We start from the raw sequence: 19,756 nt of genomic DNA on the forward strand, positions 1-19,756 counted from the left end.
AAATAAAAACTCATTAATAGTTTTTATTTGTTTGGATGCATTTTGTTGCATGAAAATTATACCTCAATAAAATTTATTTAAAAAAAAAAAAAACTCTTCTAGGAAAATTCCTTGACTTCCCAGACAGGTTTAAGCACCACTTGCACAGAACTCCTGGTGGTCCCTATGTCTCTATTATAGCATGAATCATGCTGCTGTGATTATCTGTTTAGCTGTCTGTCTCCTACACTATTATATGAGCCTCTGGAAGGCAAGCACTATGTTCCATTCAACCTTTTTATCCACAATAGCTGGTGCAGTGCTCAATATATAGTAGACACTGTATACGAGTAAAGGGAAGAAAGAATAAAATACACTCAAGACAATGCCCTGAGAACTCCCGGAAGTTGTGAGACTCCAGGCATCAGAATGAAAGGAAAACATAGGCAGTCCAAGCCCAGTTGCTTTTTTTAGGATGCTGGGTATCATCTTCAGTCTCCTCTTGTCACCCCTCGATATTCTAATTCACAGAGCACACATGCATATGTGAGCTCAAGAGTGTGTGTGTGTGTGTGTGTGTGTGTGTGTGTGTATGGGCTTGTATATCTATATATAAAGCAGTTTCAAGCATCTGGCCAGTCTCAGGAGCAGAACTCCTGCTCTACATGGGGTCATCACAGGCCCAGGCCCTCATCTGTCTTCAGCTCTCCAAATTCCAACTTCAGTTTGTCAGTTCATCCAGGGTTATCTGGGTCTGGAAACACAACTCGAGCTGCACTAACCATGTTGACTGGGGATGACCCTGGGAAGGCTACTGTTGCACCATGCAGGAGGGGCTCTACCAAGAGGACGAAGTATGTTGCTAACCAGCTCACAGCCCCGGCTCATGACCAGCACACACAGGCACAATCAGATGCTCTGGCTTGCCATTTCTTGGGCTCTACCACGTTGATAACTTTACATATTACTGTTTTTCTTCCTTTGACCACATTTTAGGCTTGGAGAGATCTAGAGGTCACTCTGGTCTGCAAGCTGCACAATTGTAAGCTAACTCCTCAAGGTGCTGCAGAGGACGTCTGTTTATTTGTATGTTTTCTTTATCCTTTACCTCCGGTAATAAACTTCCATCCCTCCTTCCCTCCCTTCCTTCCTTCCCTCCTTCCTTCCCTCCTTCCTTCCTGGTTTTGTTGAGTCACAGTACCTTGGCTTCCCCTGATCACAAGTCTAAATTACTTCTCTACTCTCAATGCTTCTGACCAAATGTGTGGGTTTTCCACACCAAGCAGTTCTCCAATTTCCTATGGACACCAACTGGATGTCCTACAATTTAATTCAATTCTGACACTAAGTACCTGGAGAGTTAGCACAGACACCACAGGTTAAGGGCTCAGTTTCACAAGACTCCCCCCACCCCATTTCAAACACCAATCACAAGTAGTGGGACCCCAGGTTATCCATAACTTCTGTCTGCCTTGGCTACAAATTAAGGTTCCCATGATCTCCTCCTCAGGCTCAATAATTTGCTATAATGGCTCAGAGAACCCAGAGAAACACTTTACTTATGTTTACTGGTTTTTCATAAAGGATGCAAATGAACAGCGAGATGAAGAGGTACGTAGGGTGAGGTTCAGAAGGACCCCAAGCACAGCAGCTTCTACTCCTGTGGACTCTGGAGCGCTCCAGCATCCTGGCCTGTGGATACATTTACCAACCTGGAAGCTCTCTAAACCCTGTTCTTTAGGGGTTTTATGGAGGTTCCATTATGTAGGCATGATTGATTAAATCATTGGTCATTGGTTACTGAACTCAATTTTCAGCCTCTTTCCCCTCCCTGAAAGCAGGGGTGGTGAAAAGTTCCAACACTTTAATTACAGGGTTGGTTCCTCTGGCAACCAGCCCCCATTCTGAAGCATCTAGAGACCCCAGCCACTGGTATTCTCATTAGCATACAAAAAAACCACTTATCACTCTGGAGATTTCAAGGGTCTTAGAAGCTCTTGTTTAAGGAACTAGGGACTAAGACCAAGTACTATAACAAAAGATACTTCTAGCACTCCTACCGTTTAGGAAATTACAAGGGTTTTAGGAGCTCTGTATCGGGAACTGGGGGCAGAAACCAGGTATATATTTCTTATTATGCCACGGCTGGGCACATGGCTCAGGTCTGCCCAATCTTAGTACCCTACCCCCTGTCCCCAGTACTTGAGTCAAGGGGTGGGGGCATAAGACCCAGGCAGCACCAACTGATATGCTTCCCTGGAGATTATAAACAGAGAGGAGCTCTCTCTTTGCTTTAGGGTTCCCAAGCCAGCATGATGAAAGCCTAGAGCTGGATGTGAGCATAGAGACCGTGGGAGAAGCCCATCTATAGTAGAAGATGAGGAAGCCAAGGTGTAGAGGAAAGCTGAGCCTTGAGAGGGAAAGAACGCTGATGACATAATTTGAGTCTCTGGGTCCAACCATGCCTAAGACCCACTCCACCCCTTCTTCCCAGTTATGTCAATCAACCAAGTGCCCTTCTTCCTTTACCTAATTTGAGCTGGAAAATTTCATTCAGTTTATGGCAAACGGGTGACATTTGATAACAGTGTCTTTCAATTCTGGAAATGATTCCCATTTGGTGACCACAGTCTTGTATAGGTAAACACATATCTCTTTTTGAGAAATCAATATACATTTGTATGCCAAGGCCAAATTTTGAACTTTTCCCTCAACATCAGATATGGATTTTGGCTGTGCTAAGCAATGAAACTAAGATGTAATCACTTATGTTTCCTTTCCTTTATATCCAAAGGTGTTTGATGGACAGGGTCTGAATAAAGCAATCTTTCTGGCATGTTTTCTCACCACCCTTAGATCTCACTACTGAACTCCCTGTAGGATGTGCTGGTTGCTCTCACATTTGCACCACCCTGGGGGACATCTGCCAATCAGAGTTAACTGGGCACAGAAGTGAGGCAGGGAGAAGCTCCCTGTGCATGTCGATCCAGTTAGCTGCGCAACAGTGGGTTCATCCACCCATTCAATTCAACCATCCATTTATTCATCAGCCGTTTTTTGAGTACAGACTCAGAGACAATACTGGGTGTTGGGGATACAAGTCAGACACATACCTGCTCTCACTAAGCTTATAGCTCGGTGGAGGAGGCAGACAGTGTGGCATGTGCTGGCCTGGAGCAAGTGCTGGGTACTAAGGAGAACATAAAGGAAGCACCTAACTCAGCTTTCCAAAGGAAGTGGGACAGACAAGCTGAAACATAAATGGTGAGCGGGGGTTGGCCAGACAAAGTTGCTGCAGCAGGGGCAAGATAGAGGCAGTAGAGGTGGGATAAGGTATAACAGCTCTTGGCAGAATAAACAGCAGGTGTAAAGGCTTGGAGCTAAGAAAGACCTTTAAGAAACAAAGAGAATCTCAGTGTGGCTGAGGTTTTCAGCCTCAGGAGACAGAGATGAGGCTGCAGTGTCTCATTCTTCCCTGTTCAAATGAGCAGCCGTGCAGCCCTTCCTGGCACCGAGCTTGGGAAGTCCCCTCCTTCTCCAGTCTGAGTGTCTGCTATGAGGATGCAGGGAGCCCCTCCTCACTAGCAGAGCATCACAGTCTGAATAAAACAATTGATGTCACTAATTCAGCTCTATCTAGTCTGTAGCCTCAGTTCTCTCTCCCTGCTGAAAAGTTTACTGGTTCTCCTGTTTGAAATGGATACTGAGGACAGGAGGGTAAAAGGATATTGCCAGAGAAGTGGCAGCAAGTTAGGGAAAGTCTAGGGCCAGTTTCTGGGAGAAAAACATCTCCCCCATTTTGCCAGAAAAGAAGAAAACTAAATGAGACAATCAAAACGATGAGCTGATGTGCCAGAAGGCAAGGTCTAGTGCTTATTTGAGAACACTGGCTTTGGAATTAGGCATTCTTGGGTTTAGATCCAGGCTCTTCCTCTGATTGGCTGTGTGGCTATGCATGACTTTCTTACTCTCTCTGAGTTTTCAGTTCATGATGAAATGGGAATATGTAGGGATTAGAGCACCAAATGTGGTACCTGACACGCTGTAGGTGTCCGATAAATGACAGATGTTATTTTTTTTTGTATGACGTAGATATCGTTGGGTGGTTGTGAGGATGAAATGGTTACATGTATGTAAAGTGCTTGGTCCATAAGAAGTGCAAATGTTAACTATTACAACTATTGTTATTGTTGTTCTCAGAGATAGCTGTATATGGAGAATTCCTGAAGCCTCCAATCTTACTGTAAAAAGACAGAGATGGGAAACAGACTTTGGCACATAGAGCAAGGCAGGGATGACAGACAGATTCATCTCGTGTGCCAGCTGACAAAGTTGGTAGTGGCTGCTTGGAATGTGTATCAAGTACATATCCGAGGCCATGTCTGACTCACTAGGAAAGAGCACTCTGATCGATTAGTGATATCTGTTTCGGGTGGCAGAGGGAGTCATACCAGCATGCATGCTATGTATTGCCTTCTGTAGCCTGAAACATCATTCTAGACAGTTGATTTGGGAGCCTGTAACAAAAGGCCAGGTCTGACCTTGTCCACACGTGCCAATCCCCACTTTCTCCATGTTTTACTCTCAGCACATATTTGAGACATGGCCAGAGCCCAGCCACAGCTGCGTTTTCCTCAGAAACTTTGGCTGGCATAAATTGAGACCTGTAAATCCACCATGTGGATGACACAAGTTGTCTGCCCAGCCCAGGCTCTGCGAGCGACAGAAGAGGAGGGAGTTGCTTAGTGACATGACACAAAGAGTGTCTTTGATTCATAGCCCAGCTCCAGCCCCAAGCCCATGGCCAACAGTGAGTAACGGCTGCAAATGGGCAATATAACCCCTTTAAAAATGTCACTTTGCTGTAAAATGTAAATGTTTAACATTTAAACACAAACACCAACTCCTAAAATGCCTTGCCCTGGATGGCTTTTTTTCATTCTTTTAGAAAACACTTGCCCTTCCATGGTGAAAGATTTCAATGCACGATTTACACTCTTATGCTTGTTAAATTGGTGCCATGTCTTGCCCCAGATAGGGCAGCAAAGGAGCAGGGATTTGCAGGGGAATTTCTACCTTGCCTGTTAATGCAGACTATTAAATATACAGTGTAATTCTGTCCCCAACCACTGCTCAGAGGTGCTATGAACTCTAAACATAGGAGATTTCATTTTATTTCCAATTATCTTTGACTTCAAAATATAAGATTGTGTCATTGAAGGTCAAGAAACACCAAAAATAACAATTCATTGGGAGGTCTCTCCTTTAGACCCACTCGTCGCCTAATTTTGTCTCATGGGTCTGAGACTAAAATGCTCTAGGTAAATCAAGGGTGTGAGTGATTGTTCTTGGAGCTAATTCCTTCTTTCCTAAGACACTTCTAATGAGGGTCAGCCCAGTAGCAATGCTGGACTTCTGCTGATTGGCCTTTAGACAAATGTGGACCTAGAATAACAGGTAAGTCAAACTTGAGAGATCTGGGCAAGTTCAGAGACAAGTGTGGAAGGCAATTATGTCACAAGGATCACAGGGAATTGGAATATGAGGATACTGGGGGCAGTTTCACTCTAATTTTACCCAACATCCATTTCCTATAGAGCATATTGTTTGTTGAATTTTTCTTTCACGTCTTAAACACAGTAGGCACTTAATATACATTTGTTTAATTAATTAAATAAGTAATGAGTCACAGGCAAATCTAGCATTGGCCTAAGAGATTAGGTCTAGCATTCCAGTGAATAAATTTTATGACCTAGGACCAGCCTCTTAACCTCTCTGTACATCGTCTTATGTTATTCTTGTTATAGTCTTTGTAAGTAACTAGGGTAGAGGTGGTTATCCTTAATTTACTAATAAAAAAACAGAGGACCAGAGAGATTACAGAGTTTTTTTGAGATGACATTGAGTCACTGATAAAGTCAAGATGAAAATTCTGATTTTTGGTTCCCAGTATAATTTTTTATACCCCACTACATTGAATGTTCACACCCTGTGCCATGAACTCAGATGAGGCACATGTGATCATCAGGGCTGGCATTAGAGTGAGGCAAGTGGGGAGCCTAGGACATTTTCAAGAGCCTGAGAGTGAGTGTCTCCTTAAATTTTGTGCCACAGGCACACAAAATTACTTGCTTCTCCCTTATCCCAGCCCTGGTGATCACACTTTTGGAAGCAAGAATGAAAGGATAGTGCTCAAGAGGATTCTGCAGGTGAGCTCAAAATAGTTCATTTCCTCCAGATCTAGTACAGGAATGTCAGGACTCTCTTAGAACAGAAAATTGGGAAGGAAATGCTTTTTCAGGGAAGTCAAAAGAGCAAAGAAACACTCACACACTCAAAGGCTGATCTGGACTGGGTCCAAGGTGTTCTGTCTCCACCTTTCCTCGAGAGGGTAACTGATGACACTTGCCAGTAGCTCTTGATCAAATCTGCTCCCTCAGAAGGTGGATGGAACAGAGGGCTGAGGGGTCCCTGCATGACTGATCAGTGTGGTTGCCACCACCAGGGTCCTTATATTAGGACACTTTTGATCACAGTTTTAGAACCCACCTCAAACCATCTTAAGCACAAATGGAAATTTATTAGATGAATACTAAAATGTCTTACATAACTAAAGGAAGAAAGGGGCTTCAGGAATCATCGGAATTAGGGACTTGAATGATCTCAGGAATTTTTCCATCTCTAACCTCCACTTCTTTCCTCTCTTTGGGGATAAAGGGGTTTCCTCTACAATGAGGAAAAAATAGTCACTGAGAGTTCTTAAGCCTGACATCTTGGATCCCACCATCAGCAAACAAGTGGCCTTTTTCCCTTACATCCAGTTTAAAAAAATCCCAGGGAAGGACTCTGATTGACCTAGCTTGGTCAGGTACTCACCCTTGGACCAATTAGTGGGCTCAGAGTCAGGGTCATATAGAACCAATAAAATCTCTGGGGCCCCCTCCATGTATAAAAGCTCTCATAGAAAGTGGAGATCCTCATGAACTGGGCAACAAATCCAACAGTGTTTTCTGTAGCCACACACCGTGATCAGCAATGGTGCAAGGCTATGCACACTACTTTGTGGCAGTCTAGCCCAGCAAGACTTGCAAAGCCTAAGTAAGTGGAGAGGGTTACCTACAAGAAATCCAGATTTTGTAGTCTCTTCTGGGAGCTTCTATATTATTCCCCTGGATGCCCACAAATCCTGGATGCCTAAATGGGAACTGGTCTGCTGAGTCAAGCACGCTTGTCAAACGGCCACAACAACCCTTTTCTTGAACTCCAAGATCCTTTCTTGGAAAAATAGTATAAAGCTATGACCTATTTCTAGGGATGACATTGTGATGTTCAGCAATTCTCATGGGAATTTCTTGGCTTTAAAATCCAGCATCTGCTGAGGATATCCCCTAGAGCTTTCACTTCCAGAACAAAGTGACAGTACTCGTCTTAGGTCAGTAAAATCCTTCCTTCCCTGAGCTGAAGTTCTCTATGCTATTTTCAAGGAAAATGACAGCCTGGACCAACCCAGAAGCTCCATAGGGTGCTTCCAGTCAGATTCCTACTGCTGCTTGTCTTAGATAATTTTTCATTAAAACCAGAGGACCAACAAAAGTAGGAATGCATTTTCCAAAAATCAGGTTCCTGGGATTCAGTAGGTGGGAAGGCGTATACTCTTCTTTTGAGGAACGTGCTCAATGAATCCAAAGAGGGAATATTAGAGGTAGTATAATTTTCTGGAAATAGAACAGATTTATTTCTCTAAGTCATTTAAATTTTAAAAGCAGAAACATTTGTAGGCAAACTTGAGTAAAAGAGAAATTCACCCATAAAATTCCTCCTTAATAATACTGTTTTTGTATTGGTCCTTCTAGTCTTTCATATAAGAAGTTGTACCTGGCATGCACGTGATCCACATGATAGTGGGTATGAAATGACTGTACTATTATGCCAATGTACTATTATGCTACCAAGGAGATGTTTATGGTATGATACAGAATGTAAAATGGAAAGCCATCTCCAGTTGAATCTTAATAAGGAAGTTATACTTCTTGTCGAAGGAAGTTTAGATATTTCCTTCCTCTGGGAACACTTATGGAGATCAAGGGGAATACGGATGTATAAACAGTGCCTAGTGTAGAAAAGAATAGCCATTCTTAGAATTAACAAATAAAACAGGCACCCAGCATTTTACAGATCATTTTGTAGAGAAACCAGATCTTCCAGGTAAATCAACTGGTTTTTAAAGACTCTACTTTGAAAATGGCTTTAGCAGAGACTAGAACTTTCTGTAATAAGAAACGAGGGTCCCTGCAGAGTCAGACATTGCTGCTCAGGCAGTATGGGATATGTGGAAGAGGACCCACAGAGTGTGAAATAAGAGAGGGTTAGATGGAGCCAGGCAGACCCTGTTCCATTACTCACTCTGCTGTTTTGAAGAGAAGTTGGAGACTTGTAGCTTTGTAGTATGTATCGATGATAAACAATTTCAGTTTAGAGTTTCAACAATTCCTTTCATAGTCTTAATAAAGTCCTTTTTTAAAGAACCCTTCTGGCATCATTATGGTATACTTAATTCACGTGAATCCTGTTAGGTCATCAATGCCAGGTAAAAACAGTGGTGTGCAGTCCACTCACCCTGACAAAACTGGTTGAAGAAAACTTCATCCTAATGTGGTGGGCGACATGTTCTGTTCTGCTGGGCTAGGCAGAGACCACATAGAGGCTAGTACTTACTTTTGGAAGTATTTATCTGAAGCCCATAAACCTTAAAAATCTGTTGTGCTAACCCTCACAGACACCTCAGCTGCCTATGTTTCTTTGCATCATTAATTTCCACCCTCCACTCATTGATAAGCTATGATGGGGGGCCGAGAAAAGATGAATTTCATAATAACTATATGTATATATACAGATATAAACATAAATATGTGTACAACTATATGAATGCCACCAGCTGTGGAGAGAAGAGGCCTCAAGAATCACAACCATTTGGTGCCAGATCTGTCTCCAATTGGAGATATGGAACATCTGTTGGGACTAGAATGTCCAAGATGGCTTCTTCACTTACACAACTGGCAATGTACACATTCATTCATATGCAATTTATGTGTATATGTGTGTATGTACATATCATACATGTACATATATGTGTGTATATATACACACAAATATATTTCATAAATATTAATTTTAATCACTGTATTTTAGCTGGTGAATTTAATGTAATTTATTTAACCATTCCCGTCTTCTTAGATACTTGTGTTGGGTTTTTTACTGTTGTTATTGTTGTTGAAATAAAACCAATATTTTTCAACATTTAGCTCTTTATCTCTTTTGAATTATTCTCTAAAGACTCATTTCCTAATGTAGAAATTGGGATTTCAAGGTCTTGGGTCTGCTGCTACATTAACCATGTTATCTTGGTCAAGTTATTTCACTTCCTTTGGTTTATAAGTTGAAGAGATTGAGATTTATGGTCCTTGCTAGATCTAAAATACTTGGATCTCAAAGATATATCAGCAGGGCTGCCATGTTGAACAATTCCAGGACACCAATAATGTCATAGGTTCCTCCCGGACCTGTGCAGTGCACAGCCAAGCAGACATATGCAGAGGCCCTGAATACACGGCCTTTTCTTCATAAAAGTCCTCCCCTGTAATGTTCACCATATTGCTGATACATGTTGGGTTTTATTGCAGATTGATGATATCTCTGGCACAACAAACACCCATTCATGTTAAGTTACTGATCTATTTCTTCCAGGTCCTGCCTGTCTTCACCATTTTTTTGCAGCTAGCTAATCGTCTTCTTCCAGAACAAGATGTCTGGGGCATTACCCATTGCCCTTCCTCCCTCCAACCACTCCTGCCCCCTTTAGAGCTACCAAAGTTCTAGGAAAAGCCACAGAGACAACACAATCTAAAGCAATGCCTCTCAAACTTGAAGAAATCTCTCTAATCCAGAGATTCTGATTGAATAGGTCTGGGGTGTAGCTTCAGAGATTGCATTTCTACAAAGCTCACAGTTGATGATGATGATATTGATGATACTATATTTTTAGTAGTAGAGTGGTCTTTTAGCAGTAGAAGCAAGCTATATCAGTGATGAGTGACCTTTTGGATTTAATTTCTACTTCTATTTCCTACTGGTCCCCTTTCCCAGTTGGCCTCTAGGTTGGCTGTGTCTCTATGGAGTAGGAGCAGAGTATTTCCAAGCTCATGAGGTCAACATTGCTTAAAGACTTCAACAAGCCTAAATAAGTACAGTGGTCTCCAACAACCTCACAACTGGAGAGATCCATCCTGGTGGACTCACTCCAGCTATCCAGCTGTCAGTGCTTTTGGTTAATGGCTCCTTGTTAGGGCAGTTTCCTGAGGTTCCTGTTAATCTTGCTATTTTAAAAGAGCCAAAGCCCCCATGACAACAATTTTAAAGCTAGTTGCTTCTGGCTTTATTCAGTTAGACTTTAAAAGGGAGATGGGGGCAGCAACATCTAATGTTGAAGAAATGGTCCTGGAGGAAATGAGCCAATATTCATAGGTAGCTCCATATTGTTCTTTCTTTGTGTCTGCTGGAGCAAACACTTTTTTCTTCTATGACTGTTTCTGTTCTATTTCAAATGCCACCAGAGCAAATATTAATCCCTTTCTAGTCTGAACTAGAAACCTCCTTGGGAAATTTCATTAGTCAGGAAAAGTCAGGTGTAGTACTTACTATTGATTGCCTAGCTTGTATTCATTTCCCATCTCATCCCCTTCCTCCAACCCAAGGAGAACCCTGATTTTATTCATATTTCCACTGTCTTCCATTCAGTCATATGCTTCAAGGGAGGCTTGCCCCACTCTCAGACCCAGTCCTGATTGTTCTAAGCCAATCTTGGTGGTCTTATTTCCCATATTGGTTATTAGTTTAGACATGAGAATGTGACACAATTTTGGCCAATGAGACTTGAAAGGAAGTCCGCTGGAGGGCTTCTGGGAAAGGTTTCCTCTCATAATAGCGACACATAGGAAGAGAGAAACAGGAAGAGATCTCTTTTTCCTTTACATGTTGACATTTCTGAGGTGCTACCTGAACTGCTGTAACTTTCTTGTTACCACGAGAGAAGCCGGTCTGAGGAGAAAGCTGACATACTGAAGATGGAAGGGCATCAAAATGACAGAACTTAGGTTCTTCAACCACTGAATCTGCCTACTTTAGACTTCTTCTTAGGAAGGAAAAGTATTTTATTGCTTGTCACCTTGAATCAGGGATGTCTACCATTTAGAGCTGAAGGAGATATATATATATATACTTTTTTTAAAGAGAAAAACATTTATTAACATATGAGAAAACAAAACAAGAGCAAAAAAATCATACACCAATAGGCAAGAGATTTCTAGAGTTCAGATTTTTGATTCAATCTCTAAAGGCTGACTTATGGCACAATTCATAGGACATGTGCTTGTCGTTCCTCAGCCATCCAGACCACAACCCACGAAGAAATAGATTGGTGCAGTGCCAGCCTGTGGAGGACTCAGCTCCTCTTAGATCCAGCTCCTAGTCCTTGCTCGGGAGCACTCTGCCACCCTGGCAGTGGGTTTTGCTCTTAAGGGTCTCTACTCTAGCCTTCTAGTTGGCCCCTGCAACCTGAAGGAGACAGGCATGTACGTGTCTGGCTCCTAAAAGTTCCTCTCCCTGGGCTTCAGGTCAATGGCACTGACCCTGAAGGAAGCTCCTTTGTTCTTCTGAAAGTCTCTATAAATGTTTAAAGACTTGCTGTGACCTGTTTCTCTCATATTCAGATTGACTGAAGCATATATAAGAAAAGTGACTGTTCCCCTTTCCCAGCAAAAGTCAAACCCAGATCATCCAAAGTAGTAGAACCTGGACATGGAGTTGAATCTGCATGTGAGGAGGGATCACTGTGCCTCACATTTCAGACTCGGGACACCACAGTGTCTACTTTCTCACCGACCTGGCTGCCATCACCACACAGGGCTGGGTAGGAAGGTGTGACTCCCCCTCTAACGAGGACAGGACCCATTTCTAATTACCCATAGCTCCTGTGAATTGGGCTTGAACATAAAGCTCAAGGGTAACAAAAAAGAAACAGAAAATAACATGATACTAGAAAACCAATTTGTAAGGCAGAGTTTACTCCTCTTCAGTTTGGGTTCCTGCCTTTAAAGTCTTCATGGATAGTGGAAGACATGTGTACACTCAAAATTATGGTATTGAGAATTGCAGACGGAGTCATAGACTTCTAGCATTCATTGTACCAAACCAAGGGACTCTGGTTGTTGCTGTTTTTTCCAGTAGTCTAAACCCCAGGAGTGGACACAATGTGAGTTCTTTCCCAGAAGACTTTCCCTAGATTCTCCAAAGTGGAAATACACACCTGAACCACCAACAGTGAGAAGGAGGAGGATTTGATTTGAATCTCAACCCCCAAACATTTCTAAATTAAGGCTGCAGTAGAGTTACATACAAATCATTATAGGAGCAGAAAGAAAGGAGTGTCAACTTCTTAGGGTAAAGGCTATATCAATTTACATAAGACAATTAAAGTTCAGAAACAAAGAAACAAATTTTGATGGTTTGTTTTTTGTTTGTTTTGTTTTGTTTTATTTTGCAAAGAAAATGATATTTGCATTGTAGTCTTTGACGATAACAGAAGAGCAGTTTGTATTAACTAGTCTCTGAGCTCTTTGAATAAAGGACTTAACCACTTTGCCCCTTGGTGAGGGAATTAATGAATGGCAGAAGATTTATAAAAACCGTAGAGAAACCATGGGATAAATGAATATATTTATAATCATATTTTACTGCAAAAGTCAATGAGATGCCAGAGCCAAATTGAAGGGATAGTTTCTGGTAGTTAAAAACAGGTAATCCACAACTTACACAAATTCTTCCAGAGAACAGAAGGAGAGAGAGTTCAACTGGTTTTAGAAGACTAGTATAATTTTGATACCTAAACTGACAAACATTGCATGAGACAAGAAAATTATAGACCAATTTTATTGAAAACATATATGCAACAACTTGAATTTAGTAGTTTATTTTTTTAATAAAAACTACCGATCAAATACAGCTTATCCTAGAAATTCAAAATTGTCAACATTAAAAAATCTATTAATAAAATTTGCATTAATAGATGAGAAGAGTAAAAACATTTAATCATCTCAGGGGCCTGCCTGGTGGCATAATGGTTGAGTTCACATGCTCTGCTTTGGCGGCCAGGGGTTCGCAGGTTCGGATCCTGGGTGCAGACCTGCACACAGCTCATCAAGCCATGCTGTGGCAGCATCCCATGTACAAGGTGGAAGAAGATTGGCACAGATGTTAGCTCAGGGCCAATCTTCCTCACCAAAAAACAAACAAACAAAAAACATATAATCATCTCAATAAGTGCAGAAAAAGAAGCAATACTAAAAATTCAAAATAAATTATGATTTTAAAAAACCTTTTAGCAAACTAGAAATAAAATGGAATTTCTATTTGCAAACTCTTAACCCAGTTTAATTTAAATTTTAATGTAACCAGTTTGTAAATATTCACTAATCTTTTACTTATCATCTAAGAATATGTAACAACTAACTGAGTATTTGTCTTTTGAAAGCACATAAATCAAAATTCTACTTTTCAAGCTTTCTATTTTAATTGCTAACCAAGGCCTGCGCTTTCTACATTCCACTATTATTTCTAGCCATGGTTGAATTAAAGAATGTGGAGCTTAAAATTCATGCTTCCACACATCTGATAAACCATTTAAAACTATGAAAACAGTTCAACAAGTTTGCTGGATAAAATATCAACATGTGGAGATCAATACAATTCCTATACATTAGTGACTAATCATTCAATTAGTGAAAGGTAATAGACAGAATAATATCATTTTCAATAGCAAAACAACTATAAAGTTACCTAGAAATAAATATAACCAAAGATGGATAAGATCTTATGGAGAAACATTTATAATTGTTACGGAAGGACAAAAAAGAAGGCTTGAGTAAGAGAAGAGATATACCACTGTTATGGGTCAAATTGTATTCTTCAAAAATATGTTGAAATCCTAACCTCCAGTATCTCAGAATGTGACCTTATTTGGAAATAGGGTTATGACAGATCTAATTAGTTAAAATGAGGTCATACTGGAGTACAGTGTGTCCTTAATCCATATGATTGGCATCCTTATAAGAAGAGCAGAGAGAGAGACAGAAGTTTTAAATTTTATAGTCAAATTTATCTGTCTCTTTAAAAAAAATTTGTGTGTGTGTATATGTGTGTGTTAAGAAAATCCCTCCTTATGCAAAGATCCTAAAAATAACAGGAAGGAGAATGCCACGTGAAGACACACAGCTACAGAGGGAAGCTGGCCAGGAGAAGATGGAGGCGGCAATTGGAGTTACACAGCCACAAGCCAAGGAATGCCTGGGGCTACCAGAAACTGAAAGACAAAAAGAGAGAGTCTTCCCTAGAGGCATCTGAGGGAGGATGGTCTCGCCAACACCTTGATTTTGGACTTCTAGACTCCAGAACTGTGAGACAATAAGTTTCTGTTGTTTAATTCATCCAGTTTGCGGTGCTCTGTTAGGGCAGCCCTAGGAAACCAATACAACCGCCTTCAAAGAAGGGAAAACTCCACTATGACAAAGAGTCATTCTTTGTCTTCACCAAGTATTTATTGAGCCCCTACAATGCACCAACACTACTCAATATGCTGGGGATTCTACAGTAAATAGACTAAAATCTCTTTCCTCAGGGAGCTTCCAGTGTAGATGTTAGTTTTAAACACAGATTCTAAAATTTATATTGAAGAGAAGAGTTCCAAGAATAACAAAAAATATATGTTATTGGTGTGAGAGTAGGCAAATAAATAAATGGAACTCAATAGAAAACCAGAAACAAATTCGTGTACATATGGAAACTTGACATATGATAGATGTGGGATTATTAATAGTAAGGAATAAGTGAATTACTTAGTGAATGAGGTTAAGACAATTGATTATACCTGATAAAAGACATATGTATATAACTTAAAATATATAATTTGAAGATATTAGGAGAAAAAATAGTGAATTATTTTTAGGACCTTCTTTTGATTTTTAAGCCTTCTTTTGATTTAATTTTTTTTTTTTATTATTCCAGTTTATCCCTTTTATTGGCTTTTTAGCTATAACTATTTGTTTTGTTATTATAGTGGTTGCTTTAGGCTTTATGGCACACACTTGTAACTTACCTTAGTACACCTTCAAGTGACAGTATACCATTTTACCTATAGTATAAGAACCTTCCAATACTATACTTGTACTTTTCCCCTCTGAGACTTTGTGCAATCTTTGTCATATATTTCACCTCTATATATGTTATAAACTCCACACAACATTGTTATTACTATTATTATTATTGTTATTGTTTAAATGGTCAATAATTATCTTTTAAAGAGATTTACATAATAAGGAAAGATAACCTATATATTAACCCATAGAGTTACTATTTCTGGTGTTCTTCATTCCTTTGTGTATATACAGATTTTCACGGTATTATTTTCCTTCTTCCTAAAACATGTCTTTTAGCATTTCTTGTAGTGCATCTCTGCTGTTGATGAAGTCTTTTAGCTTTAAAATGACTGAAAATGTTTTTATTTTGCCTTCATGTTGAAAAGATCCCCACCACCCCCAGTGCTTTAAAAATGTTGTTCCAATGTCTTTTCACTTGCATTTTTTTTACAAGAAATCTGATGTCATACTTATTTTTGTTCCTTTGTACATAGACACCTTTTTTCTCTGACTGCTTTTAAGATTCTTTTTTTATCACTAGTTTTGAACAACTTGATTATGATGTGCCTTGGTGCAGTTGTCTTCATGTTTCTTGTCTTTGAGGCTCATTGAGTTTCTTGGATCTATGGTTTATAGTTTTCATCAAATTTGGAAAAGTTTTAGCCATTATTTCTTCAAATATTTTTTGTGCCCATCCCTCTGCTTTGGGGATTCCAATTATGTGTACATTAGGCTGCTTGGAGTTGTTCCACAGTTCACTGATGCTCTGTTCACATTATTTTAGTCTTTTCTTCTTTTTGTGTTCCATTTTGGATAGTTTTTATTGCTAGTCTTCAAGTACACTAATATTTTATTCTGCAATTTCTAATTTGCTGTCAACCCCATCCAGTGTATTTTTCATCTAATACCTTGGAGTGTTGATGTGGGTCTTTTTTTGATATATTCTGTATCTTTACTATATTCAGTGTCTCCTATAGCTTTTCTTTTCTTATTCTAGCTTTTTGAACACATGGAATATAATTATAAATACTGTTTTAACATTTTTGTCTGCTAATTCTAACCTCTATGTCAGTCCTGGTTCAGTTTCAATTGATTGATTTACCTCCTCATTATGGGCCAGATTTTGCTGCTTCTTTCCTGGAAAGCCTGCTAACCTCTTTTTAATATACTTTATTTTTTAGAGCAGTTTTAGATCCACAACAAAATTGAGTAGAAGGTACAGAGATTTCCCATATACCTCTTGCCCCTACAGATGCATTGCCTTCCCCATTATAAGCATTCTCCACCGGAGTGGTACATTTGTTACAATTGATGAACCTACATTAATACATTATTATCACTCAGTCTATAATATACTCTTATTTGGTTCACTCTTGGTGTTGTACATTCTATGGGTTTGGATAAATGTATAATGACATATATCCATCATATGGTATCACACAGAGTGGTTTCTTTGCTCTGTGTATTGCCTATTTATCCCTCCCCCTCAACCCTTGGCAGCCACTGATCTTTTTACCATCTCCGCAGTTTTGTCTTTTCCAGAATGTTATATTTTTGGAATCATACAGTATGTAGCCTTTTCAGACTGGTTTCTTTCACTTAGTAATATGTATTTAATGTTCCTCTGTGTCTTTTCATGGCCAGATAGCTTATTTCTTTTTAGTGCTGAATAATATTCCATTGTCTGGTTGTACCACATTTATCCATTCACTTACTAAAGGACTTAGTTGCTTCCAGGTTTTGGCGATTATGAATAAAACCACTACAAATATCCAGGTGTAGGGTTTTGTGTGGACGTAAGTTTCCCACTCCTTTGGGTAAATACTGAGGAGTATAATTACTGGATCATATGGTAAGAGTATGTTTAGTTTGGTAAGACACTGCCAAACTGTCTCTCAAAGTGGCTATACCATTTTACATTTCTACCAGCAATGAATGAGAGTTCCTGTTGCTCACATCCTCACCAGCATTTGGTGTTGTCAATGTTCAGGATTTTGGCCATTCTAATAGGTGAGTAATGTTATCTTACTGTTGTTTTAATTTGCCTTTCCCTGATGACGTGATGTGCATATCTGATAATTTTGATCAAGATCTAGACATCGTGAATTTTACCTTGTTGGGTGCTGGATATTTTCGTATCCTGATAAATAGTCTTGGTTTTCTTTTTCTGGGATGCAGCTAAGCTACTTGGACACAGATTAATGCTTTCTGGTCTTGCTTTTAAGATTTGTTAGATGGGACTGGAGCAGCGTTTAATTTAAAGATAGTTATTTCCCACCACTGAAGTAAGACTCTTATGAATATTCAACCCAATGCCCTGTGAATTATGAGATTTTCCAGTGTGGCTGGTGGGAACAGGTACTATTCCAAGTCCTATATGAACATTGTGTACTGTTCCTCCTAATCCTTTTGGATGGTTCTTTCCCTGGCCTTTGATGGTTTCCTCACATGCATGTATCAATCACCTCTCTGCTGTAGACTCAAGTGGGACCCTCCGTATATCTCCAGACTTCTCTCTCTGCGCATCTTGTTCCTCTCCTGTGCTCTGCCCTGTGAGCTCTAGCCACCTTTATATCCCAGGACTCTCAGCTTCATCTCCTCAAATCAGAGTTCTCCACCTGAGTCCTCACACTGTGGCTTGGAAATGCTCTTAAGGCAGTAGGCTGGGGCAATCTTTGAACTCAACTCATTTGTTTCCTGTCTCTCAGGGATAACTCCCCTCATTGCCTGATGTATACTGTCTTCAAAATTACTGTTTCATACAATTTTCTAGTATTTAGTTGTGTCAGGCAGGAAGGTAAACCCAGTCCATGACATTTTATCTTAGCTGGAAGCACAAGTCTCTCTGTTCTACTTTTAGTAGGAAAAAAATTGTAGTCGATTTCAATGAACCAACAATATTCAATTGGACGGATGCAATGTAACATGCTGGTATTAAACTACATCAGTTAAATAGAATGAAAGACATCCATTTGTATCAATATGAAACTATAATAATGAGAGAAAAAATCAAATTGTGGCATGATATTTACATTATGATTCCATATAGGTAAATTTTAAAAATCGCATAAAACAATATTATTTGTTATTATGGATATAAATATATGTTTGGCAAATATGACAAGTGAACTGAAAGGATATATGTCAAATGATTTGTGATGGTTGTCTGGGGGGATGCAGCTGGAATGGTCGACAAAGGGCACTGTTTTCTTTTTTTTCAACAATAACAACAACAACAGTGAAGAGACTTGAAGAAAATATGACATAATATTCCCACCTCCCTTGGGAAGTTCACTATGCAGACCTGAGAGTCAAGCCACATAAATGAAGAGAAACATATTTGTTAGGCAGGACTGCAGATTTGCCTAAGAGTTGGGACTCTAGTTAGAAATGGGTCAACGACCTTGTTTTGAAGGAGCATTTGCGTGGAATCCTGCTTTGTTTTGTTTTACAGTGTCTATAGCAGACCAATAAAAGGAATAACATTTAATAAAGATGCTATTTATATCTCAATGATAAAATATCAATTGCCCTTGTCCAATAATAGTCTCTTTTTCAAATTTGAGGTGGGTTTAGAGGCTGACAGAGATGGGGCTGAAGGGCCCCCAGGCTATCCTTTGGCATTGCCACTGACTACAGGTGAATCAAGCATTCTGGGAGTATAGAAGACAGGAGAAAAGGCACCAGAGTCATATGTGACTATGAGGTTTCAAAAGGAAATGAAAAGGCAGGAGGATTAAGAGCTATTTGAGGATTAGCAGGTGAGAACAGCAGAATAGTTCATTCTTTCTGTGCTTGGCTCCCTTCCCTTCAGCTCACAGGGAGACAGACTTGAGGTAACACACTCAATGCAGTGTGGGCAAGAAATGCCCCCCAAAGTCAGAGAGAGAACCCAGAGGACACAAGGATACATTGACATCATCACAGATAATTTGAAGTATGGTAGTCCCAAAAGATAAGAGGAGGGAAGGCTTCTCTAACTGGTGCTAAATATTCTTTTTATTCCTTGTTTTCTAGCCATAGTGCAAAGTTTTATGCTGAGGTTGATGGTGTCTAATTAGACAATATGATCTCGAGGCTAAACTTAAAACCGATCCCTAACAACCAGCATCATCTTTGTGATATATAGAAACCAGCAACTAGTGAGAAGAGTTTTATTTTTAAAAGCTACCCCACAATTTCAGGAACTGAGCTCATTGAAACTGCAATGAATTAATTGATTCCATCTATATTGATTGACTACTTACTCCCACCACTCCCTGTCTGGGAAGCATTATGACTTTATGGTAAAGAAAATGTTTGAACATTTGGTAAAATACGCACCATGAGCTGACTCTTCTCAATGTTTTGCCAAGAATGTGTCACAATGGATCAGGAGACTGGTGAATCTCATGTAAAGTTTTTGGGTAAAGAAAAAAATACCCAGTTTTTCCCTTAGAGCCTTTGCCTAGAGCTTCCCAACAGCTTTCTTAGAAAAATTATCTTTGAGTAAAGATAGAGTAGTGAATAGAAGAATCTAGAAGATTCCATAA

Source organism: Ceratotherium simum, chromosome 7, assembly GCF_057802395.1.
Source record: "Ceratotherium simum simum isolate JZ-2026a chromosome 7, ASM5780239v1, whole genome shotgun sequence".
Taxonomy (NCBI): domain Eukaryota; kingdom Metazoa; phylum Chordata; class Mammalia; order Perissodactyla; family Rhinocerotidae; genus Ceratotherium; species Ceratotherium simum.